This window comes from Mustela erminea, chromosome 16 (genome assembly GCF_009829155.1).
Source record: "Mustela erminea isolate mMusErm1 chromosome 16, mMusErm1.Pri, whole genome shotgun sequence".
NCBI lineage: Eukaryota > Metazoa > Chordata > Mammalia > Carnivora > Mustelidae > Mustela > Mustela erminea.
The window spans coordinates 24,862,067-24,889,259 of NC_045629.1; the positions used below are offsets into that span (position 1 = coordinate 24,862,067).

Here is a 27,193-nt window from a genome sequence, read left to right on the forward strand (position 1 = left end):
GACATCAATTTATTACATTATTTGAAGATACAATAATACTGGAAAAGAGCTTCGCAGAAATTAACCCCCAATTTAGTGTATGCAGCTGTCTACTAGATTTCTCTACTTGAATGTTCAGCAGGCATTTCAAGAGTAACAGGAAGAAGCAACTCTAGAGCGCTAGAGTCCATTCCCACCACACGCAAACACCCCCACACCAGATAAGCATCACCCCGTTTGCCCCATCTTGGTAAATTATGTCACCCAGTGGCTCAGATTGAGAAAGTAATGTGTTGTCCTTGATTTTTCTTTCATTCTCGCTCCCAGCGATAGCAAGTCCATCAATTCTACCTCTGTAGTCTACTTTGAATTTGACTTCTTCTCAGTACCTTCTCACCAGTAGCCTGAGCATCATTAGGTCTTCTGCAGATTTCTAAAATGTATGCCTTTCTCAAGACATACCATCTTTTGGAATATTGCTATTCTGTACTGTTTTTCTGCAAAGAAGACACATCACAGTGTATCTGCTGAAAAGCTGTATTAACAAATATATGAGCCATCTGAAAAATATACAGTGTTCGTACTGTGAATGGCACCTCTGGGATTGTGCTATGCGAAATCTGCTGGATTGTATAGCAACCCTGAATAAGGCAGCCATCATCTGATGCCTCGATTACCGTTAGAGCTACCTACTGTCCAACTTCCTCTCTTGCCCTACTGCTACAGTCCTTTTTTCCACAGAGCATTTAGAATGATCTTTATAAAATCAGGCATCAAATCGTGTTCCTTCCCTACTCAGAACCTTGCAATGGCTTCCATGTACACTCAAAGTAAAATCCAAACTCCATTCCATGGTGTGTACATCCCAGTAAGATCGGGCCTCTGCCTACCTCTGCAGTCTTTTCTCTGACCTCGCTGGTTGAAGATGTATCAGTGTGTATTGCCAGGCTGTAACAAATGGCATATGTTCTGATTGGCAGTGCCTTTATCAGGTCACCACTAAATTTTTTAGGTATCTACCCAGATTACCTTTTTGGTTCTGCTCTCATGGCTCTAGTTCTACTGGTTTTGTTGTTCCCAGAACATACCAAGCATATTTCCATTTGCATTAGTTTCCTAGAGCTGTCTTAAATTACCAGAAACTGGGTGGCTTAAGATAAAAATGTATTCTTTCACAGTTGTGAAGACAAGAAACACAAAATCAAGATGTTAGCAAGGTTGATCCTTTCTGGAGGCAGTGAGGGAGAATCCTAGCTTCTGGGGGATGTTGGCAATCTGGGATTCCTTAGCTTATAGCTTTGTAACTCTTGTCTCTGCCTCTGTCTTCATGCCTTTGCCCTCTTTTCTCTTTGTTTCCACTTTTCTTCTCTAATAAGGACTTGTCATTGGGTTGAGGGCCCACTGTGATCAGGATAGTCTCATCTCAAGATTTTTAACTAAATTTCATTTGCAAAGACTCTCATTCTAAGTAAAGTCATATTTCTAAGGCTCCTGATCATTGTGTCTTTTGGAGAGCCACTATTCAGCTCATTGCACAATATAATAATTCTTTTTTCTATAGGTTTTTTCCTAGAATTTCTGTTCACTTGTAAACATGACACTGTTCCTTGGTTTTATCCCAGTTTCATCTCAAGTGGTAATTCCCTATAATTTCATCTACAATAGCTTCTCCATTCCCCACTCATTGCTACTGATTCTCTTACTCTGTTTCTACTTTTCTTCATGAAACTTTAATACCATCTGCCATTTTATCATATATTGTTTGTTTATTGATTATTGTCCCCACTAACATGTAAGCTTTATGAGGTCAGGGAGTTTGTCTTCATTTCAGTATTACCTAAAGTAGGAGTCCTAAATTATGTCCCACTGTAGGAGTCCTAAATTATGTCCCACTGACCACATCTGGTATACCACCTGCTTTTTTTCTTTTTTTTTTAAGTTTCATTGGAGCACAGCCATGCCCATATGTTTACATGCTATCTGTGGGTGCTTTTGTGCTATAACAGCAGAGTTGAGTAGTCATGACAGAGACCATATGGCCTGTAAAGCCTAAAATCTGTACTATCTGGACCCTTAAGGAGAACTACGTGTATATGACGTATGTGTTTGGCTTATAGAATATATTTATTGATTTACATTATAAAGAGTTATTTCTAAGCAGAGAAATTAAATTTTGTCTTAGGGTTAATACTCTGAAAAGGAAGATATCTGGGTTCTTTTTTTTTTTTTCCTGTTTCTAATTTAGAATAATTTGTGTGGTTAAAAAAGGAAGAGGGAATTCTATTAAGATAAGATTACAGAATGCACTTCTTAGATCACAAATTACTTTGAAGAGTGTGCCACCTTGTTTAATTTTCATAATTACCTAATTAGTTCAGTATCATGCTCTCTATTTCACAGACAGATAAAATGAAATCACTCAGCCAGAGTTCTTGCAAGCCCAGAACTCCACCTGAGCTCTAATTTGGGGTTCAGATGTCTTCTGCTGACAGCAAATCCAAAGTCAGCAAATCTAGATGCTTCACTAGGGCCACTTTATGCTCCAGTCTCTGCAAACGTGTATCATCATGAGGCATATCTCACGCTTCCCAAATCATACATATCTTACATGTTAGTATAAAACTTAAACATTAAAAATTATCAGCTACCTCAAAGCAAAGCTATGTATTTTGGGCACCCCCACAACATCTAGAAGAGTACAAGATACAAACTCTGAGATAAGTAATCAGTACTTAGTGAATGAATTGGATTCTGATACCCAATACAAAATAAAAAGGAGTGCTATTTAAAGGCTTTATATTTTTCTTGGAAATATTTGTTCAAAATTTCTATTGGCCATTCAAGTATAAAGTAATAGGTATGTGGGTTTGTTAATAATTTAGACTCTATATCATTAATTGCTTTTCCAAGTTCTTTAACCACTTGCTTTAAAAAGAAATATTAAATAAAAAGACACTAAACATCAGAATGGATAGTTAAAACAATGACTAGTGAATAAGAATACTAACTTGAATAATCCTCCCATGGAGCTGAGAGATAAGCAGGGAAAACTCTGAGAGAAAAGGCCAAAGATATGGAAGACAGAGCGAGAAATTCACTGTCTGTATAATAGGAGTTTCAGAAGGAGAAAAAAACGAGATTTAGAACAAATTATTATCAAGCAAAACCTTTAGTATTAATTAGATGAAAAGATTCAGGAAATGTTAGGATTAGTGAATGAAGAAGAAAGATTGCCATGTCCTGGAAAACTGCTGATTTCCAAAGTACATAGAGTACCTGTAAACCAATAATAGGCTGCCCATAAAGGAAAGATAATCGAGCAACAGACATTTTGATGATGATACATTTAGGCGTTCGCTGGTTGGTAAGCTATTTTCAAGGTTATTGATGGGGTCAGAAAGTACTCATAATTATGGTTAAGACTTTGAGTAGAAGAGTGGAAATTTCACCAGTCATATCATTCTGAAAGACAGGATAGATATTGCTACTTCAAACTTAGTCCTTTCTGGTTTTTTATTTCATTCATGCACTTCCTAGAGGTGCAGAGCACTCAGTGCTAGATACTGGTGATACAAAGATGAATAAGTCATACTTCTCACCCTCACAGAGCGCATGGTCAAGTGAGAGACAACGATTTCAATAGGCATGGCCTGGGAGAGGTCAACGAATGCTTCTCAGTGGAAGAGCCTTCTGAGCAGGAGATCAGAGAGGACAGGCATGATGGGCAGAAGAACCAGCATGTGTCAAAGTACAAATGAGTTGAAATGTAATTGTTAGAGTCATGTTCTCCTTTCCACTTCACCCCTGTACTGTCAGTGTTGTACCACTGAGACACCAGACTAACTATATTTTAGGAAAATTAACATCTTCTTTCATTGTTTCATTGATCTCCTCCACATGAAAGAGTGTACAAATGAAGACAGAAGGTTAAAAGGGGTAAAGAAAGGAAAGGACAATGTCTTAAAGAAACTTTTACCTTTGAGAGCTATATCTAGAGTGTAGAGTCTTAATATGAAATATTTTTCCTGTCTAATTCATTCAATAAGCCCCAAGGCGGAAACCATGCTTACTCTATGGCTTATGTAATGCTGAATTGGCTGTCAACACTCAAGTCATGAATAATAATAATGGCAAACAAAAGCCAGGAAATGCAAAAGTGAAGGCTTTCACTGTAATGTTAACTCATCCAAATTGTACACATATATTATCTTTCAATATCTAGATAAACTTTCTAGGATTGTTTTATTATATAAGAAATGTTCAATATAGTCAGGTTAACTATAATGAGAACCTGGGGTGCCTGGGTGGCTCAGTGGGTTAAAGCCTCTGCCTTTGGCTAAGGTCATGATCTTAGGGTCCTGGGATGAAGCCCTGCATTGGGCTCTCTGTTCAGCAGGGAGCCTGCTTCCCCCATCCTCTCTCTGCCTGCCTCTCTGCCTACTTGTGATCTCTGTCTGGCAAATTAAAAAAAAAAAAAAAACCCTATAATGAGAACCTTAGAATTTCACAGTTTGGGCCTTTTCTAAGCATTATAGCTTAAAGCCTTCACATTGTATTAGCAAGAGGTTTCATATTAAGGAATAAAAGGAGGCTGCTCTTTGTATTTGTAAGTAATTCTCCCCTGTAGAAGCAGGAGCTCATGTACTATGGAAGCTATTTTTCAGCAAAAGTCATAGGTTTCCTTGATCACCTTTGTACTTTCTCACCAAATCCAGCTTAAGACTAGCAATTCTCTTTCTCATTGTGGGGATGTCTGAAGGGAAAGGAGGAGTTGTTGTTGCCTGAGATAGAAAAGCTAATGGTCTGTTTGTATAAGCATATGTAGGATACAACCCCTGGCCTCTAAGTGATTGCTGACCCCAGGCTCTGTTGTACTATGGTAGAAAATGCTCAGTATGTTTTGAAATTCACTATATTTAAAGTAAAGTGATTTTAATTCAATTTTATGAATATTTATTGACCATCTCTAATGTTCTTGTGTTTAAAACATACACTAGTTAGAGTACAACACATAGCGATTGAAGCATACTACATGCTCTCACACACACGAAAATTGTAGTCCATAAGAATAGTGGACCATTAAACAAGGATGTTGCAAAGTAGTATACAATTAGGGTAGTACAAAATACTGAGAGCTTATAGGGAGAAATCATAAAAAAGGATCAAAAGCAAATTCCTAGAAAGGGAAACGTTAAATATAAAATTTTAAAGATGGAGAGTATTTTTAAATCAAAATTTATATACTTAAAATATATTAATCTTGATTAATTCAGCACTGGTTACACAGAAATAAACTTTGAGTTTCAAATATCTTAGCTTGCAAGATTATTCATGTAAAGCTCCTAACTACTGTTCACGTTATGGAGAACCCATTAAGCAGCAACAACTGGAAATTTTATCCCGAAATTACTTAGGAGAAAAAGAAAAGGAACCATTTATCCATGAAAATTACTTTTAAACTACATTTATAAGATATTCCCCTAAGAATTGTATTTAACTTCCATTGAGAAATTTGTATAATCAGTTAACTATAGCTGAAACTAAATGAGAAGAAATTAAAAATTACTTTAGAAGAAAAACAAAAAAGTTTCTGTGTCAATAGAAGAGATGTGAGGCATAAGGTATAAACCAGTTATTAATAAGATCCCCATTTTCAGTTAAGAATGACAGTCCTATCAAGTTTCCATTTGAAATATTGTATAATTATTACATAATAATAATAAAACCAAAATAAAAATTCTATTAGGAGACATAAAATTCTTTTGCTGTGTTCCTGGATGATCTTAATGGACTTAACAACAATAAAAATATTGTGATTAGGGTATTTATACATAGAATTACAAAGATATAACTAACTTACAAGATCCACATTTCAGTAATCTACAATTATATATTATCCAAAGAATTATAATTCTATCAGGCTTCCATTTGAGCCATAATCACTTAGTGGCAGAATAGTTAATGGAGAAAACATCAAATTGTTTTTGTCTGAGGGTGGGGCAGAAAGCTTCTTGCTCTGGTTTTGGACCTTCTAAAGGAAGCTTCTTATCAAGGTAGGATCAACTTGGAAGGTGACTCGCTTCTGCTTTTGGGTTGTGTGGAGGAAGACCAAATTTAGGGCTTAGTGTAGAGATACCTTTTGTTGCCAGAAGAGGATGTTCTGAGCCAGGGAAGCCCCTCAGTGGCAGGAGAGAATTCCTAGGGAGATTGTGTCCTTACTTTCAAGAATAAGAGAGGGAAAGGGGGTTCTTTTCTTGGGAACTCCAGGGTAACATCTGACCTGGGGGACCATGAGATGGAGAACCAGCACTGTGATTTGTGGCTTCTTATTCAGGTGGGAGAGTTGAATCAAAATAAGGTCCCAAGTGCCAATGCAAAAAGCCCGAGGAAAGGTTCTGGCATGCTCTCATGGAAGATCTCCTATATAAGGATGGAGGTGGCCTCATAGAGGGACTTTGCCCCAAAGGTTCTGGCCCCCAGTAGAATGGCATCTGGTTCATATAGGATGCTGGAACTCAATCCTCCACCATCACAATTTTCTTTCATGGGGGTCTGGTCTTCCAGAGGATTCCCTGGTGCCCTTTGCAATACCCTGTTTCCAACAAAAAGGAGGACATAAGTATACGTTTCAAAATGTTTAAATTCTTTCACAGTAATTTTTTTTCTGATGTATGCCTTGTCTCTCCTTGTGTTATGGAGATTTCTTTCAGCCAATAAGGCTCTTAAACATGAACTTTTCTTTCATGAGCGATAAACTGGCTTTGATAAGAATTTGTGATTCATTCAGAATTTTCTGAAAGAATTTGGCTTGGATTTTAGAGATGTCCAACCCTTGACATGCACGGATGATCTGATATCAGCTTTGAAAAGATTCACCTCTGCTTTCCATTGATTATTTGGCAAAAATTCACTTTTTATTTAACGTAGTTCAAAAAGGACCTAAAGTTGTTCCTGGACTTCCTGCAGATTTTCTTCTTCTTCTTTTTTTCCCTTAGATTTTATTTATTTATTTGAGAGAATGAAAGTGAGCGAGGTCACAGAGGGAGAAATAGACTGGCCACTGAGCAGAAAGCTCAATGCGGGACTCCATCCCAGGACCCTGAGATCATGACCTGAGCTGAAGGCAGACACTTAACTGACTGAGCCACCCAGGTGCCCTGGACTTCCTGCAGTGGTTTTTCTAACTGCAGGGAGGCCTTCTCTGTGTGCAGACATCTAATACCTTTCAGTTCATTGGTATTTTATTTTCTTCAGTTAATTTAATCTAAATTTCTTTCTTAAATATGTACTTGAATCAGACCTGTCAATCAGTTTCTTCAGAACTGGTTTGATTTTCCATTTTCAGGAGGTCTCCTTTTTCTGGTGCATTCTTTTTTCCAATTCCAGGTTTCTACCCACCATATTGCTTCTTCAGGAACAGCAACCCAGTTTCTCTTTTTTTAGCAAGAGGTCATCCAGAGGCTTCATTTGACTCTCTTTGTCATTTAAAGTTGTCCCATAGACACTTGAGCGTTTTCTGCTACTTTATTCTGATAAGTTCATTCACTCTTGCTTTCATACCTTAGCCTCTTATGAAAGCAGCTTATACTTCTTGAGAAGTAGAATTTTCATCGAAAACTTCTTTTAGTGCTGTATGAAGTTGTTCTTTATTTTTCTGATGTGTTTTGAAAGCTGTTTTAGTGGCAGCTACCTGAAATTGGATGTTTGTTGATGGCATCTTCTAAGGATTGACTCTTTCTTGTAATGTTAGGCATCAGCTCAGCTTTTCTAAACGTTTTTAAATTTCCCTTCCTGAAGGCCTTTTAAACCTAAGTAAAGAGCTGGGTGCTCCAGCTCTTGCCTTTCTTTTTCAGTGAGGCTAAGCTTCCCAAGAATTTGATGTCATCTCTCCTGAAGGGCAGAAATTCTGGTAGCCAGGAGTTCTTTATTTTGCTTGCACAGAGTGGATTTTTGATGCTTAAAAATCCTACCGTGAGAATCAATATCACCACTTCCCTGGCAATTGTGGGACTCTGAGCCTGGTCTAAGGGTCCTAGCAGCACTGGTATTTCCTGGCACAGCATCTCCAGGGCTGATCCAGTGCAGAGCATCAGGACTATCTATGGGTCCACCATGGCTTCCGAGGCCACTGCTGACTTGACTCAGCTTTCCAGGACCACAGCAGACTGCAGAGAATAGTAGTGAGCATTCGTCCTAATACCAAACCCTTGACGGACAACTAGCACGGATGCCCAGCAGAAGTAAGATAGAGAGGTCACTTCCTCCCAACCTTCCTCTCATCATGAAATATGTAGATAATGATAACCTTATGTGATGCTGGGGACTATGAACTAAGGCTACTAGATGAGACAGATGATGTCTTGGAGCCAGACCTGACTATCTTAGAACTAAGGGCAACAGTGTTACCCCATAACCCATTCAGTGTCACCCCTTGCACACCTTGCTGGGGAGGATTTGAAAGACTCCCAACTAGCTAGCATTCCTCATTTGCTTTATTCTGTGGCTCTCGAGCCCTCATTCTGCCCACAGGAGTCATAGAAAACTACTCTCAGGCCTTCCTTAGTCTGCATCTAGCATGAGGATGGTTGCAAGAGGATTTGGGGTCTTTTCACTCATTTGATCAATAAAACTAAGGAAGAAATAAGTGGGATTTTCACAGTTCACACATTCCAAGAACGGACCACCAACTGTGAGCGAAGAACACACACTTTTCAGACTCTTTCTGTTTGGTGACATGGAAGTCTTCAGTCTTCAGATGGTTCAGAATGACCATCTTAGAGGATATTACAGTTCTCCCTGAAGTGGCAGGAGTGCTCAGCCACCTGAGCTCCTCTCCAACATGTAGGCATTTTGGACATGAGGTGATAACCAACACTGATGGGACACTTCCACCGTCCAGGTGCTAATTGCTTTTCATGGGTTTGCTTATAATGATGTTATGCAGTAGGGACTTCGGTTTTCAGCTCTGGTAGATGGATTAACAAAGGCTTGTAGAGGTTCTACAACCTGCATAAGGTTCACACAAACTAGGAGGCACTTGATCCCAATCCCAGTTTTTTTATAATATGAGACATGGCAGAACAAAAGTGAGGAAATATTCCAAGTGCCCAAGAAGGATGCTCTGGTTTAACATGGGATACCTATTGGATATTGAAATGGAGAATAATGGAAAGGCAATTTAGGGTCATCATTTGTGGAATATCTTGCATAACAGAGTTGGGGGGGGAATCTATTTCATTTTTCAGGCCACGGTCTTGGGAATGGCTCCATGAGCCTGAATATTTCTGAATATGTGTTTGTGTTGGTGGGTGGTGGTGGAAGTGAGTTTAAGAACCAGTCAATTGGTTTCTGGGTTTTCTATCCCTACCCTACTTAAAGTAGAGCATTTCCACTTTATCTGTATTACATTTTGACATAACACTTATTTTTAAGAAAGGATTCTGTTGCTTAAATATAAAAGTCTCACCAACCACTGTTTTAAACAATGAAAAGTCCCCGGAGATATCTGAGAGGGAAACATGAGATGAGGTGGACTGTGGTAAGATTAAGATATTGCTAGAAGGGTTGCCTGGGTGGCTCAGTGGGTTAAGCCTCTGCCTTTGGCTCAGGTTCTGATCTCAGGGTCCTGGAATCGAGCCCCATATCAGGCTCTCTGCTCAGTGGGGAGCCTGCTTCCCCCTCTCTCTGCCTGCCTTTCTGCCTACTTGTGATCTCTCTCTCTCTCTCTGTCAAATAAATAAATAAAATCTTTTTAAAAAAAAAGATTTTGCTAGAAGATGGATGGAGTAAAGAGAGGTGAAGGGTAGAGCACCCAGAAAGGGTGAGTTTTATACTGATAAAACATTAGCTTTCATATTTCTGCTTTTTTTTTTTTTTTTTGGTTTGGTAAACAAAGACCTTAAACATGTTAAGGTATAGCTCCCAAAAAACAACTATAGTTTGTACATTTGTCAATACAACATCAGTGTCTTCTTATAATTTTCTTTCTATAAATAAATGAGCCTCCTTTTTGGTGCTTTAGATGAGGCCCTGCCTGAAATGAAATTCTCTTTGAATGCAAAAGTTGGGTTATTTTAGTTTCTTTTATATATATGTTCCAGTTTTCTGATTTAGGTTAAGGTAAAAAGGAGAGTTTGTTTTCATTACAGGAAATCTATGACTCACCTGGGCTTTCAAAGCTAGAAGTTCCCAGGAGATAAGAATGAAACTTGCTGACCTCTCTCTTTCCAGAGGCTGTCTCTTCCACCCTGTCTCAGCTTTGCCTCCTATTTTACTCTGCAGCTTCCTCCCAGATGATGTCTCCACCAGGGATTCTGCGTAGGGCTGGCCCAGAGATTAGGTAGATTAGGTAAAGGATCTCTTCCTTCCTTCCTTACAAGGAGAAAGAATCCTCCTGCATTCTGTGCTAGAGGTTAATCTGAGGTCAAATGAGCATTCTTTATTTCTGTGCTTGACCATAAGATGGCCGTAAACACACTAGGGAGGTGGTATCTCCAAATGCCTATCACTCCTCCCACCTAAAGCTCTAGCACTTTCCATCATCTCTGGTTTGGTTGATGGTCTTATTTTCTGAGAGTCAACACAAAATGCGGCCTGTATCACACAAAAAGTTTTTGTATCACAGAGATGTTGTCTATATAATCTGTTATTCCAAAGGATAGACTACCCTTCTGTATTTGCAATATAAAAATCATCCTTCTCATTCTAACATTCATTCATGCAACAAATCTTTACTGCATACCTTCTAGGTGCCAGACACTGCTCTGGGTACTGGAGATATAGCATTAAGGAAAACAAAAATCCCTCCCCACCAGCCACAGATTTCCAGTAGAGAAAATTAGATAAAATAAATAAGCAAAATCATACTATGTTAGAAAATGATAATTTCTATGGTAAAAAGAAAAAAAAATAGTGTAGGGAAATTGTTTCAGAATTTGGGGGGATTAGAGTGAAGCAGGGTGGGCAGGGAAGGGTGTGGGAGCAAACCAGTTAGCATAGGCAGAGGAATAAGGACAAAAACCTGAAGGAGGAGAGTGACTTCAGTGTTCAGGGGTTATCACACAGGTCAGGGAGGCTGATGTGCTGAGAACCAAGGGAGAGGGCAAATGAGGATTCCAGGAGCACACACAAGGAAACAAATCTGGAAGAACCTAGGACTGGCATTCACTCTGAGCTGGGAAGCCATTAGAGGGTAGTGACAAAAATAATGAGTTGCCACGAACTGGTTCACTTTTGAATATGATGCCTGGAGTTGCTATGCTGAGAATAAGAGGAAGGGGAAAAGTAAGACAGAGGAGGCCTATCCTGTGTTGATTATGATCATCCAAACAAAAGGACCACAGTAGTTGCAGGGGAGATGGTGAGATGTGAGTAGACACTGGTGAGAGAAGCAGCTCTGAGAGAAGACAATGATGTCTACAGGCTTTTAGCTGGAGCAACTGGGATGATTGGAATTGTCATTCATTGAAATAGGGGAAATACTAGGGGAATAGGCTAACGAAAAGAACAGAGCAACCCTGTAAAATCCCTGTTGCTTGTCCTTCATATCACCATTTAAAGAGCTGAAAGTATTGGGACACCTGAGTTGCTCTGTTGATTGAGTGTCTGACTTTTGGTCATGATCTTAGGCTTGTGAGATCAAGCCCCACATCAGGTTTTACCCTCTTCTTGAGATTCTATATCTCTCTCTCCCTTTCCCTCTGCTCCCCATCCCCCCAGATCACATGCACTCTCTCTCTTTCCAAGCAAATAAAATCTTTAAAAAGCTGAAGGTGTAAGTCGTATTTATGCAAGAAAACATAGATGTGGAATTTCTAAATACAGATTTTTAATCAACATTATAAAAACATTATATAGGCAGGTCATCAGATTATTTGGGGGGAATCTCTTAGTTACTATTATATTATATCCTACAACCTAAGTGCCCTGGCACCAAGTACTCAATGGATATTCTCGAATTCAGTCACATTTACTATTGTGGAAACTAACATAGGTAGATTTGCTCTTAAATCATTCTTACTTTTATGGGTATTTATAAACTGTGATATTGAGTTTGTCCCAGCCAAATACTTAGTTCCATCCAGATGATTATGTTTTATTCAACTAAAAAAGCAACTGTAGACCCAGCCAAAAGAGACTAGTTGCCTCCCATCAAGCTAATCATTAAACACAGTAAAACTCTCCCCTCCTAACCAGCTGCGTACTGTGAAAATAAACTGGTTATTGCAGCAAATAAGAAGGGTGGAGTTGTGTGCACTCTGAGAGAAAGGGAACTGGCTCCCTGTGTCCACATGGAGGTGGTTGGGCATCCCTTATCCCTTCCTGATAGTCTCTCCTTTATTTATTTATTTATTTGTTTATTGGTGACCTAAAACCAAAAAGGTGTGTTCCTTTTCAAGATAACTTAAAAACAAAAAAACAAAAAACAGATTTATTTATTTACTTGAGAAGGGGAGAGAAAGAAAGACAGAGTAGGAGGAGGGGCAGAGTAAGAAGCAGAGAGAGAATCCTCAAGCAGACTCCCCACTGAGTGTGGAGCCTGATGTGGGGCTTGATCTCATAACCCTGAGATCATAACCTGAGCTGAAACCAGGAGTCAAAGCTCAACTCACTGAGCCGCCCAGGTGCCCCTCAAGATGACTTAAAAGGAAAAAAAAAACCAAAAACCTGCCTATGAACATCTTCCACTTCCTTTTTTTTTTTTTTTACAAACAGTGACAATAATAATATGTTTAATACAAAGAAAAGTTGTTATGCAGATGCTTCTGGCAGACCTTATTTTCTTTCTAGTAGCACATACCTGATACTGTCCCCCTATACTAAAAGATTACATTTTGGATCCCTTTCTCATATCTCTTTCTGCTGCTTAAAAACAGGACCTCTCAATTTAATCCATATATCATCCACGTAAAGAAAATGTGGTTTTTCCATTCTCTAAAGACCATAAAAGAATAATGATGACCAATATCTATAACACTTTGCCACAGCACTTTTGAGTACATTTTCAAGTGTAATTTTCTTACCATGATCTTGATTTTATAGATGAGGAAATAAAAAGCTTGGATTGAATTCTGAATGAAAGGTTGGGGAAATAGAGTGCCTGGATGGCTCAGTTGGTTAAATATTTGCCTTTGGCTCAGGTCATGATCCCTGGACCCTGGAATGGAGCTCCGAGTTGGGCCATCTGCTCAGTGGGAAGTCTGTTTCTCCCTCTGCCCTTCCCCCCACTCCTGCTCATGTCTGTATGCATTCACACTCTCTTTGTCTCTCTCAAATAAACAAATTTTTATAAAAAAAGGTAAGGTTACAGAGAAATATCTTATGGTGTTATGCTTTATTCAGTTACTTGTCTGAGATGTAGATAATTTTATATTTTCATAGGTGACTTTTAAATAAGAAGAAAAAAGACTTCTTGCTTTACTGATAACTTTTTTGTGTGTATTTTTCCTGACCCTAGAAATTATGACTACTAGAAATCCTTTTAATCCTTGACTGTTTTGTTGTTTATTTTGTTGTTTTTGCTTCTTGTTTTCCTTTCTATTTATGACATTGGAATAGAACAAAAAAGAACATAGGTTTTGAAACCAGATGTTTGGATTCTGATACTTTCATCTAATTGTGTATTTGTGGGGAAAAGGTGGTAGAAAACAGAGACAGACACACACACACAGAGAGAGAGAGAGAGAGAGAGAGAAAATGAGAGAGTAACTGAGATACTTAAATTATCGGAATTCTCTACGTCATGTTTTGCAGTTGTTAAAAATTGCAGGGGTGGGTGGGCTCCTGGGTGGCTCAGTCAGTTGAACATCTGACTCTTGGTCTCAGGTCAAGTCTTGATTTCAATTTTGTGAGTTCAGGCCCCACATTGAACTCTGTGCTTGATGTGGAGTCCACTTAAAAATAAAAAAATAGAGGTAGTAGAGGGAAGATGGCAGAAGACTAGGGCACCCGTGTTTCATCTGGTCCCTTGAATTCAGCTAGATATCTATCAAATCATTCTGAATACCTGTGAATTAAACCTGAGAGCTAAGAAAAGAATTGCTACAATTCTGCAAATAGAAGGGTGACCACTTTTTGTAAGTGGCACAAAGTCTTCAGGGAGCAAAAGCCACATAGTGCAATCTGAAGTAGCTTAACTGAGCCCAGCCCTATGGCAAGAGATGGTACAACTCCACCCTGGCAAAGACATCTGAAATTCAGTGCAACAGACCCCTTCCCCAGAAGACCAGCAGGAACATCAGATGAATACCAAGTTTGTGGAGCATACAAAACTGAAAAATTTCTGTGCTTGGGGAAAATAGTATATAGAATTCAAGGTATTTTGTCCTGAGTCTGTAATCTCAGTTTAAAATTTTCTTTTTCTTTTTTCCTTTTTTTTCCCTTTCAATTGGTTTCTTATTTTATCAACTCATTTTTAAGTCTTTTTTTAATTTTTATTTTTGCACTTATATTTTATAGATATATTCATTTTCAACTTCCTATCACTCTATTCAATTTTATTTTTGTATATATATAAGTTTTTCTTTCTTTACAATTTTGGGATTTAGTGTCTTCTAACAAACAGACCATTATGATATACTATATGCTGGCTAACTGAACAAATAAGAAAAAAACAAAAACAAAAACAAAAAATACACCTGGGACCAAGTGAATCACGCTGTTTGTCCACCTGCAATATTATTCTCTTTTCTATACTTTTTTCCTTTTTGGGGAGGGAGGCTGACCTCTTTGGAGTTGTCTAGTGTATTTCACTGCTATTGTGGTTGGTATTTTTGATTTTGTTCTCTTGTTCATCTGTTCTCTTTGGACAAAATGACCAGAAGGAGAAATTCACAACAAAAGAAAGAATCAGAGGGAATACTCTCTACCATTGATCTAATCAATATGGGTATAAGTAAAATGTCAGACCTAGAATCATAATTATAAAGTTACTAGCTGGGCTTGGAAAAAAAGCATAAAAGACACTAGAGAATCTCTTAGTGCAGAAATAAAATCTAATCAGGCCAGAATTAAAAATGTGTAAGCTTAGATGCAGTCTTAAATGGATGTACTAACAGTTAGGATAAATGACAAGAGAGAGTCAGTGATATAGAACAACAAAATGATGGAAAGAAAGGAAGCTGAGGAAAAGAGAGAAAAACAATTAATAGACCATGATGGGAGACTTTAAGAAATCAGTGATACCATAAAGTGAAACAATATTAGAATTATTGAGGTTCCAGAGGAAGAAGAAAGAGAGAGAAAGAGGGATGGGAGGTATATTTAGCAAATCATAGCTGAGAACTTGCCTAATCTGGGGAAGGAAACAGGCATTCCAGTCCAGGAGGCACAGAGAATCTCCCTCAAAAATCAATAAAAATGGATCAACATCCTGACATACAATAATTAAGCTTGTAAATTTCAGAGATAAAGAGAAAATCCTGAAAGCACCTCGGGACAAGAGGTCTTTAACATACAAAGGCAGGAATACTAGACTGGCAGCAAACCTATGCACAGAGACCCGGCAAGCCAGAAGGAACTGGCATGATATATTCAGGATACTAAATGAGAAGAGCATGCAACCAAGAATACTTTATCCAGCAAGGCTCTTACTCAGAATGGAAGGAGAGATAAAGAGCTTTCAGAATAAACAGAAACTAAAAGAATTTGTGACCACTAAACAGCCTTGCAAGAAATAAAGGGGATCCTGTAAATGGTGACAGAGCCCAAAAGTAACATAGACCAGAAAGAAACAGGGACTTTACAGGTAATGCAATCACACTAAATTCATATTTTTCAATTATTACTCTGAATATAAATGGGCTAAATATTCTAATCAAAAGATGCAGGTTATCAGATTGGATAAAAAAGAAAGATCCATCCATATGCTGTCTATAAGAGACTCATTTTAGAAACAAAGACACCTCCAGATTGAAAGTGAGGGGGTGGAGAACTATTTATCATACTAATGGACATCAGAAAGAAGCTGAGGTAGCAATCCTCATATCAGACAAATTAGTTTTTAAACCAAATACTATAATAAGGGATGAAGAGGGATACCGTATCATAACTAAAGGGTCTATCCATCAAGAAGATCTAACAATGATAAGTATTTATGCTCCTAACTTGGGAACAGCCAATTATATAAACCAATTAATAACCAAATTAAAGGAACACGTTGATAATACAATAATAGCAGGGGACTTTAACATCCCACTCAACTCAATGGGCAGATCATCTAAGCATAAGATCAACAAGAAAACAAGGGCTTTGAATGACACACTGAACCAGATGGACTTCACAAATATATACAGAGTGTTCCATCCTAAAGCAAAAAAATACACATTCTTCTCAAGTGCACATGGAACATTCTCCAGAATAGATCACATACTGAGTCACAAATCAGGTCTCAATTTGTACCAAAAGACTGGGATTATTCCCTGCATATTTTCAGACCACAGTGCTTTGAAACTTGAACTCAATCACAAGAAGAAATTTGGAAAGAGCTCAAATAGTTAGAGGTTAAAGACTATTGTACTCAAAAATAAATGGGTCAACCAGGAACTTAAAGAAGAATTAAAAAAAAAATCAGGGAAACAAATGAAAATGAAAACACTACTGTTTAAAACCTTTGATACAGCAAAGGCAGTCCTAAGAGGGAAGTACATAGCAATACAAGCCTTTCTCAGAAAATTAGAAAAGTGCCAAATACATGTAAAGGAGCTGGAGAGAGAACAGCAAATAAAACCTAAACCCAGCAGGAGAAGAGAAATAATAAAGATTAGAGCAGAAGTCAATGAAAGAGAAACCAAAAGGACAGTAGAACAGACCAATGAAACCTGAAGCTGGTTCTTTGAAAGAATTAATAAGATCCACAAATGCCTAGCTATACTTACCAAGAAGAAAAGAGAAAGGACCCAAATTAATAAAATCATGAATGAAACAGGAGAGATCATGACCAACACCAAGGAAATACAGCTTTAAGAACATATTATGAGCAACTATATGCCCACAAATGAGGCAATCTGGAAGAAATGGATGCATTCCCAGAAACTTATAAACTACCAAAACTGAAACAGGAATAAATAGAAAACCTGTACAGACCCATAACCAGCAAGGAAATTGAAGCTGTAATCAAAAATCTCCCAATAAACATGAGTCTGTAGCCAGATGGCTTCCCAGGGAAATTCTACCAAACACTAAAGGAAGAACTAATACCTGTTCTTCCAAAGCTGTTTTAAAAAACAGATGGATGAATGGAACAGAATAGAGAATCCAGAAATGGACCCTCAACTCTATGGTCAACTAATCTTCAACAAAGCAGGGAAGATTATCCAATGGAAAAAAGATAGTCACTTCAACAGATGGTATTGGGAAAATTGGACAGCCACATGTAAAAGAATGAAACTAGACCATTTTCTTATACTATACCCAAAGATAAACTCAAAATGGATGAAAGACCTAAATGTGAGACAGGAATCCATCAAAATCCTAGAGGAGAACAGAGGCAGCATCCTCTTTGGCCTTGGCTTTGGCAACTTCTTGCTGGACACATTTCCAAACACAAGGAAAAAAAAAGTAAAAATGAACTTTTGGGACTTCATCAAGATAAAAAGCTTCTGCACAGCAAAGGAAACAGTCAACAAAATTAAGAGGCAACCTATGGAAAGGGAGAAGATACTTGCAAATGGCATATCAGATAAAGGGTTAGTATTCAAGATCTATAAAGAACTTAACAAATTCACCATCCAAAAACCAAATAATCCAGTCAGGAAATAGGTGGAAGACATGAACAGACATTTCTCCAAAGAAGATATACAAATGGCCAACAGACACATAGAAAAATGCGCTACATCACTCGGCATCAGGGAAATACAAATCAAAACCACAATGAGATACCACCTCACACCAGTCAGAATGGCTAAAATTAACAAGTCAGTCAGAAAACAATGAATTTTGGCAAGGATGTGGAGAAAGGGGAACTCACTTATACTGTTGGTGAGAATGCAAGCTGGTATAGCCACCATGGAAAGCAGTATGTAGCTTCCACAAGAAGTTAAAAATAGAGCTAATTGACACCCCAGCAATTGCACTACTAGGTACTTACCCTAAAGTTATAAATATATTGATCTGAAGGGGTACCTACACCCCAGTGTTTATAGCAGCAGTATCCACAATAGCCAAACTGTGGAATGAGCTGAGATGTCCATCAACAGATGAATGGATAAAGAAGATGTGATGTTATAATCTCTCTGATATGAGGAATTTGAGAGGCGGGGGGGGGGGGGATTTGGGACGTAGGGAAGGAAAAAATGAAACAAGATGGGATTGGGAGGGAGACAAACCATGAGAGACTCTTAATCTCACAAAACAGACTGAGGGTTGCTGGGGGCTAGAGTTGGTAGGGATAGGTGGTTGGGTTATGGACGTTGGGGAGGGTATGTGCTATGGTGAGTGATGTGAAATGTGTAAGCCTGAGAATTCACAGACCTGTACCCCTGGGGAAAATAATACATTATATGTTAATAAAAATAATTTAATTTTTTTTAAATTCTAGAAAAAAAAAGGGTGTGTGTGTGTGTGTGTGTGTATACACATACATACATACACACAGTGGACTATTACTCAGCCATCAGAAAGGATGAAATCTTACCATTTACATCGATGTGGATGGAACTGGGTATTATGTTGAGTGAAATAAGTCAATCAGAGAAAGACAATTATCATATAGTTTCTCTCATATATGAAATATAAGAAGCAGCATAGAGGATCATGGGGAAGGGAGGGAATACTGAATGGGAAGTCATCAGGAGGGAGAAAAACCATGAGAGACTCTTAACTATAGGAAACAAAGTGAGGATTGCTGGAGGGGAGGTGGGTGGGTAGATGGGGTAATTGAATGATGGACATTAAGGAGGGCATGTGATGTGATGAGCACTGGGTGTTAGATGCAACTGATGAATTATTGAACTCTACATCTGAAACTAATGATGTACTATATATTGGCTGAGTGAAGTTTAAAAAACAACAATCAATAGCTAAGTTAGCTCATGATACACAATAAGTCAGCCTCTTTATCCTCTTTCTGAGCTTTGAATGTTAGAGGCACTCAGATTAGTTCTGGACCCTGTCTCTTTTATCTCTATATGTTCTCTCTAGGTGACCACATCCATTTCTGTGGCCTTAAATACCATCCATCTACCTATGCTTTCACCTCTCAAATTTATATCTTTGGTCCTCTCCACTTAGATGTCTCACAGTCATCTCAAACTTAACCTGTCTAAACATAAAGTTTTGGCCTTTCCTTTATCCTATATACCTGTCCTTCCTCCAGTCTTGTCCAATTTTAGTAACACTGTCATATACTGGGGCGCCTGGGTGACTCAGTGGGTTAAAGCCTCTGCCTTCGGCTCAGGTCATGATCCCAGGGTCCTGGAATCAAGCCCCGCATCGGGCTCTCTGCTCGGCCGGGAGCCTGCTTCCTCCTCTCTCTCTGCCTGCCTCTCTGCCAACTTGTGATCTCTGTCTGTCAAATAAATAAATAAAATCTTGAAAAAAAAAAACTGTCATATACTCAGTTAAGACAGAAACCTAGTAGTAGTCTATGATTTGCCTTCTCTATCCCTCTTGAAATACAGCCCACTACCAAAGTCTGCATCCTTCTTATCCATTATATATCTTAAACCTGCTTTTTCTCTTCATCCCCACCACCCTCCTCACTGTAGCCAAGTCTGAGTCACCACTAGTCCCCTCCTGGACAGCTGCCTGTTGTCTCTTCCTCCACTCTATATCACTCAAATCCTTTCTCCATGCAGCAGCCATTGAGATCTTCAGAAGATGTAAATCAGATACCATGCTCTTACTTAACATCCTTAAGTCGAGCCTTGTTACCAATGAAGCATAAAAACTCTGTAACCTTTATAATCTCCTCATGAGAGATTCCTCATGATTATGTCCTTGTCATTCACTACCCTCTGCTCTCATTGACTGTGTTGGGGGATTCCAAGACCCCTCTCAATTTCAGTGTTCACTAGAGGGAACTCCCAGAACTAGAGGGACTCCCAGAACTCTGAAGACCTGTTGTACTCAATGGTGATGGTTTACTGCAGCAAAAAGATAGAGATTAAATTACCAAAGGAAAAAAGCCTCAAGTCAGAGTCGGGGAGAAGCCAGCCCTGAACTTCCCATTTGTTCTCCCCCATTGAAGTCATGTGAATAGCACTTAATTCTCCGAACCATGGTGTGTGTGTGTGTGTGACAACATATGGAGTATTGCCAACTGAGCATGTTCATTTTAGCCTTGATGCTGGAGACTAGTCACTTAGGCATGGAGCACCCATGTGACGGACCTTAGTTAATTAACATCTAGCTTGTTCAGAGGCCCAACTGATAACAGATAACCCAGAGCCCCAGTTATAAATCAGATTAACATAACTATCACAGACTTAGGAAAGCAAATCAGGATTTAGAGGAAATGACCGAAGACCAGACTTTTCTACATGGATGATCTGGAAATTCCTAGAACAGGCCATGTCCTTTTCTTCTCTAGGTTTTTGTACCTGGTGTATCTTTATCCTTAAGGTTTTACATTAGGTATAACTCTTCAAAGAGGTTTTTTCTGACCACCAGACCTAAGTCAGTCATCTCCTTTATTATTCTTTACCTCAGAACCCTCATGAGATCTTTAGTAATACTTATTTCTAAATGATGATTATGTTTGCATGTGTTTATTTACTTGCTTATTGTCCATCTCCCCAGCTAGATTTGAAGACCCACAAAGAAATCTCTTTCCATGTTTGCCCTATGTGAAGCACCTGGTCTGAGCTGTGGTTATCGCTCAGACATTTTGTGAATCATGGGAGTTGTTCTTTTTGTATGTGTATTTGTCTCCTTGATTTTTATTTGTAATTTTAATGAACATTTTATAAATCATTCTAATCTGTCAGTCAGATGTGAGAATATTCTAGCCAGCCTATGTGTAACCTCTTGAACTCATTAGACTAATCTGGCTGGTCAGGCAATTTCTTTTTTCTATTCTATTTCTATTTCTATTTCTATTTCTATTTTCTCAGGTGTGTCTTTGTGAAGCTGCCCACTCTGTGAAAGAGGGAGAGAGGTAGGCCCTGAGGGAAAGCTACTTGTTTCTTCATAATTTTTTTTACCAGAACAACAGCACAGCTCAAGATCCACTGCAGCCATTGATTATGTCTCCCTTTGCTTTTGTGAATTGCATGTGTACAACATTTACATTTTAACTGAATCATTGCTGGTCAGAAACTTTGAAATAAGTATCATAGCTCAGTTAGATTTTAAATCATATATAAGATTGTGTTCTTAATTTAACTAAAATACTGAACTAATAATGCTTATGGAAATTACTGAATAAAAACATACCTTTTTCAGTTCAAAGAAACCTGACACAGAGAGAAAAAAGATAAATACGTTCAAAGATTCTGTTTCACAGTCTTGTAATTTTAGAAATGTCACTATAATAAATAGTAACTTCTCTCAATTTTGAAGTTTAAAAAAAAATCTAATTGCCTGTGGCAATTTTCACAAAATTTATTCTTTCATAGTAATGAAATTATGTGACATGTATTTCATTCAGATTTTGTACAAGAATTTGAGGTAATGCAGTACTTTTTTAAAAACAGAGTCTATTTATGTATTTGAGAGAGCACAGAGGAAGAAGGAGAAGCAGACTCCCCACTGAGCAGAGAGCCTGATGTGGGGACTCAGTCCCAGGATGCTGAGATCATGACCTGAGCCAAAGGCAGGTGCTTAAATGACTGAGACACTTTTTAAATTTTATTTTATTTTTATTTATTTTCAGCATAACAGTATTCATTATTTTTGCACCACAGCCAGTGCTCCATGCAATCCGTGCCCTCTATAATACCCACCACCTGGTACCCCGACCTCCCACCCCCCGCACCTTCAAAACCCTTAGATTGTTTTTCGGAGTCCATAGTCTCTCATGGTTCGCCTCCCCTCCCAATTTCCCCTAACTCCCTTCTCCTCTCTAACTGACTGAGACACTTTTAAATAAAGCACAGTTGTAAAAATCTTCCTTGATTCCATGATTTCACATTTTCCACTTTAAGGGATTTCAAATCTCCTAGCTTGTCACTCAGGGTCGTGGAGAATCAGAAAGCAGTCAATACACATAGCCTCCTTTTCTAATCACAGAGATCTATTCCATACCAGCCTTACCATAACACCTGCTGTTCCCTGTCCTCGAATGTTTTGTAGTTGAGGCGAAGACCCCATTGGTTGAGAATATTGACTTACACTTCTGAACTGACATGAATATGCCTGCATGCTAATTAGCATCATAAAAAAAAAGCACCAGAGGAGCGTGGTGAGGAGAGCTGGAGCTTGGCGCATGGGGAGGAGAGTTGGACTTTGGTCTTAGTCCTCCCACTCTTAAGCTGAATCACTTGACTCCCTGAGCCTCATTCATAAGATAAGGAGATTGAACAAGATAATCTCTAAAGTGCTTACGGCTCTGAAGCCTGGATTCTATCTCCCTTGTGTTGATGGCCTGGAAGACTTCATTAGTTATCAAGAGATTAGACTGTGCTCAACCAGCCAGGGGGCAGTTCTGTCTGCAGAAAAGTGAGGACCAATGAAGTGCTTTTATGGGTGGTTACTGTTTTTGGTGATAAATCAATTTAAGCTTCTCTTGACTCTAATGTTGCTTTCGAGGCTAATTACTAGGATAAGGATCTCTGTTGTTGCTGGAATATGATTTTGGAATAAATGCATTGTAACAGAAGGTTTGGGGAGATTTTGAGAACTGCCATTCACTGTACGATATATATACTTGGCATGTAACTTGACAGGCTTCCTGTGAAGAAAGATTTAATGGGCAAGATGCTGGGCTATTGCTCTTACCTACAGCCCTCTTTCTTTCAGATTCCCCACTCTGACTGCCATCTTTCTAGTTCAGATCCTCATTATCCCTCACCTAGACAATATTAATAACCTGTGAACTCATCTGTGCACCTCTTCTCCCTACATAAGGCAGTTCTGTACAGAGCTGTCAGATTAATCTTCCTAAAACAGGTATGTCTGCAGAAATAAGTTCTAAGTCTTCAGTTTGCTCCTCAAATCCATAAACACTGTAGCTCCAACCTGTCTTTCCAGGCATATGTCCTACTAGTTGTCCACATTTACCCTTTGTTCAGGCTAAATTGGATCACTGCCTGGCCCTAATTATGCCAAGCCTCATTTACCTGTGCACCTTCATGTTCTCCACTAGTTTTTAAAGTCCTCCAAGTCCTTAATTGTGACTGCTCCCATGAAGTCACAATGGATACGACCTTTTTTCCTTTAGATTCATCTATTATTCTGGATGTCTTTCCACCTTCTATTAGTTTGTACCTAAGATAATAAGATTGTGGAATTTCAGAGATGAATAAAACCTTATAGATCATTTTCATCTGAAAGATATTTTGTCCATCCTACGGAATTCTAAATAAGGATGGACTTTGATTTTTTTAATCACTTTCATTGATTTTTTTTCACTAGAGAGGTATCACTCACATTCCCGAGCTCTTACCATAGTGTTTTACACAAAAGAGATGCACAATTCATATTTGTTGGATAAACTGGTTGCAATCGTCTCAACATAGAAAACTAAGTATAGATGTAGAAAATCACCAAACACACATTTGTTTTATTTTAATTAGTACTGTTATAAGTCACTACCATGTTGAACACTATAGCCTGTAGATCCTTTCATGCTCTCATTAATTCATTCATCCAGCATTTATTGAACAGCTACTCTGTGTTAGACACTGTGTTGAATTCTTATTAGCCTATTTACAGACGAGCATGAAACTTGCTATGGGACTTGTGATTGGGCCAAAGAGAAAAAGAGCCCCAGAATCTATAATAAGAAAAATTCCATCACAGCTGAAATATACAAAACTGAGTGTGGTAGACTGTTAGTGCTAATGACTCCACTTTTCTTTCCTCTGTGTATCCAGTTTCTTTGTCAATATAACCTTGCAGTTTCTCACTTCAAAAAGTGGAGTACATGTCACCACCTCTTGATTATAAATTTAGCCATGAGGATTTGCCTTGGTCAGGATAATGTTAATGGGTGTGCCCCAGTCAGAAACTTGAAAATATACATGCCTGTCTTTTTTTCCTCTTCTCTTACTTCATTGCCGTGATCATAAGAACACATCCAAATAAAGCCTCTTGGAGGTTAAGATAGGGCCAGGTCCCCCATATGGTTTGAATGTGGCTGTCCTTTAGTCAGTTAACACCTAAACATGTAAACAAGCCCAGCTCTCCTCAGCTAAGCCCCACACCAACCAGTCCCTGCACACCCATGGGCTAAATGAAGAGTTAATCAGCTCCACTGAGGTTCAGTGGTTGTTTGTTATACAGTATTGTTGTGCTAATAGAGGGCTGATAAAATGAGAGTTAAGACAGTCCTCAGACTCATACATTCCTTAACAAGAAAGTGACAAGCACTGTAAGTTGTAGTGGAGTTTTTGGGTTTTTGTTTATGTCTTTGTTTATTTGTTTGCTTATGCATCTAAGGGCAGCTGGATCCAGTATTCATTGAATAATCAAAGGTATTCTGGAAAGCTAATTTAGCTACAAAATTATTGTTTTTAATTGAGCTAAATGAATTAGAAAAATAATGGAATCTTTATTTAGAATCATAAAAGATAATATTGAACTACCTCATTTCCCTCAAACTCATTAGCATAGACATTTCCTATACAGTAGCAGCAAATTAACATGGGCTATTTCTTTATTCCAGCAATTACCAACATGTTAACATATCTTGAATTATGGGTGGTTTAATAAAATTTGAAGCAATGGCACACTGCTCTTGGAGAGACAAATCTAGCAGGGGCACCGTAAGGATTTGGGCAGTTTTGATTAGTTAAGATAGTTTATTTTTTCTCATAATTGCGCCTGTTGCTTATTCACTGATACTATCTTTAATGAAAGATCAGTTTATGTTGTCTCTTGCTTTATTTTTTATTTAATAACAACTGTCTCTGAAGTATCTGAAGTCTTCTGTTTACTGGAAGGGTTTTTGTTTCAAATGCACTGAGCCTTTAGGAGTGTAAATCTCAATCTCAAGTACAACTCTCCTGCTCTTCCTTATAGTGGGGATCTTAGGATCATTAAAAATTCTTTATGTTCGTATAATTCTTATACACACTATGATCAGTACATTGCAACTTAAAAAGTAGTAGCATTATTAGAACAACAGAAAATAACAAATGTTATCAAGGATGTGCAGAAATGTGGACTGTTGGTGGGAATATAAAATAGTGCAGCCATTACGGAAAACAGTATGGCTGATGGATCCTCAGGAAGTTAACATCAAACTACTATATGATCTAGCAATTCCATCTCTGAGTATATACCCCAAAGAATTGAAAGGAAGGACTCAAACAGATATTTGTACACCAGTGTTTGTGGAAGTATTATTCATAACTGTATTATGTACATTCTTTTGATGGAAACAATCCAAATTCCATTGGCAAATGAATGGATAAACAAACTGTGGAATATGCATATGATGGAATATTATTCAGCCTTAAAAAGCTATGAAATACTGACATACTACAAAATGAGTGAACCTTGAACATATTCTGAAAAGTAAAATAACCCAGACACAAAAAGACAAATATTCTGTAATTCCACTTATATTAGGTACATAGAATAATCAAATTCATAGAAACAAAAAATAGACTATTGATTACCAGCATCTGGGAGAAGTGCTGAATTGCGAGTTGTTGTTTAATGGGTATAGAGTTTGGGATGACAATAAAGTTCTGGAGATGAATGGTTGTGATGGTTTCACAACATGGTGAATGTACCTGAGGCCACTGAATATACCATTTTATGATATAATTTTAACATATAATCATTTTAGGTGATACACCTAAAATGATTAAAATGGTAGATTGTATGTCAGATATATTTTACCATAATGAAAATATTAAGTAGAAATAACTATTAATTAGGAAGTTCATCCGATATGTTGCATGGTTGGTCAGACGTCTGGGCTGCCCACCTCTTCAGAAAGAACTAGCATGGTGTTGTATCATACCAATAAGGTCAAAGGCTATTCAGTCAGATGAATGAGTCCTAAAGCACATCTCTTATGGCTATGGGGCAAGTTAATTAAATTTTTCTTACCCTTAATTTTCTCTTCTGTGAATGACTCTGATGGTATCTACCTAGAAAGGTTGTCTCAGAGAATTAAACATTTTAAAGTTAAGAAGTTATTCTTCGCTGTGCAGAAACTTTTGGTTTTGATGAAGTCCCAAAAGTTTATTTTCGCTTTTATTTCCTTTGCCTTTGGAGACATGTCTTGAAAGAAGTTGCTGTGGCTGATATCGAAGAGATTACTGCCTATGTTCTCCTCTAGGATCAAAAGTTTCTGCACAGCAAAGGAAACAGTCAAAAAAACAAAGAGGCAACCCACGGAATGGGAGAAGATATTTGCAAATGACAGCACAGACAAAAGATTGGTATCTAGGATCTATAATGAACTCCTCAAACTCAACACACACAAAACAGGCAATCATATAAAAAAATGGGCAGAAGATATGAACAGAGACTTCTCCAATGAAGACATACGAATGGCTATCAGACACATGAAAAAATGTTCATCATCACTAGCCCTCAGGTAGATTCAAATTAAAACCACATTGAGATATCACCTTACACCAGTTAGAATGGCCAAAATTAACAAGACAGGAAACAACATGTGTTGGAGGGGATGTGGAGAAAGGGGAACCCTCTTACACTTTTGGTGGGAATGCAGGTTGGTGCAGCCTCTTTGGAGAACAGTGTGGAGATTCCTCAAGAAATTAAAAGTAGAACTTCCCTATGACCCTGCCATTGCACTCCTGGGTATTTACCCCAAAGATACAGATGTCGTGAAAAGAAGGGCCATCTGTACCCCAATGTTTATAGCAGCAATGGCCACGGTCGCCAGACTGTGGAAAGAACCAAGATGCCCTTCAACGGACAAATAGATAAGGAAAATGTGGTCCATATACACTATGGAGTATTATGCCTCCATCAGAAAGGATGAATACCCAACTTTTGTAGCAACACGGACGGGACTGGAAGAGATGATGCTGAGTGAAATAAGTCAAGCAGAGAGAGTCAATTATCATATGGTTTCACTTATTTGTGGAGCATAACAAATATCATGGAGGACATGGGGAGTTAGAGAGGAGAA

At 38.3% G+C, this 27,193-nt stretch overlaps 1 protein-coding gene across 1 annotated transcript in view; it reads left to right on the forward strand.

Moving 5' to 3' along the window:
- KCNB2 (potassium voltage-gated channel subfamily B member 2) overlaps nucleotides 1–27,193 on the forward strand; it is a 404,699-nt gene that overhangs the window by 114,480 nt on the left and 263,026 nt on the right. The window lies entirely within an intron of this gene.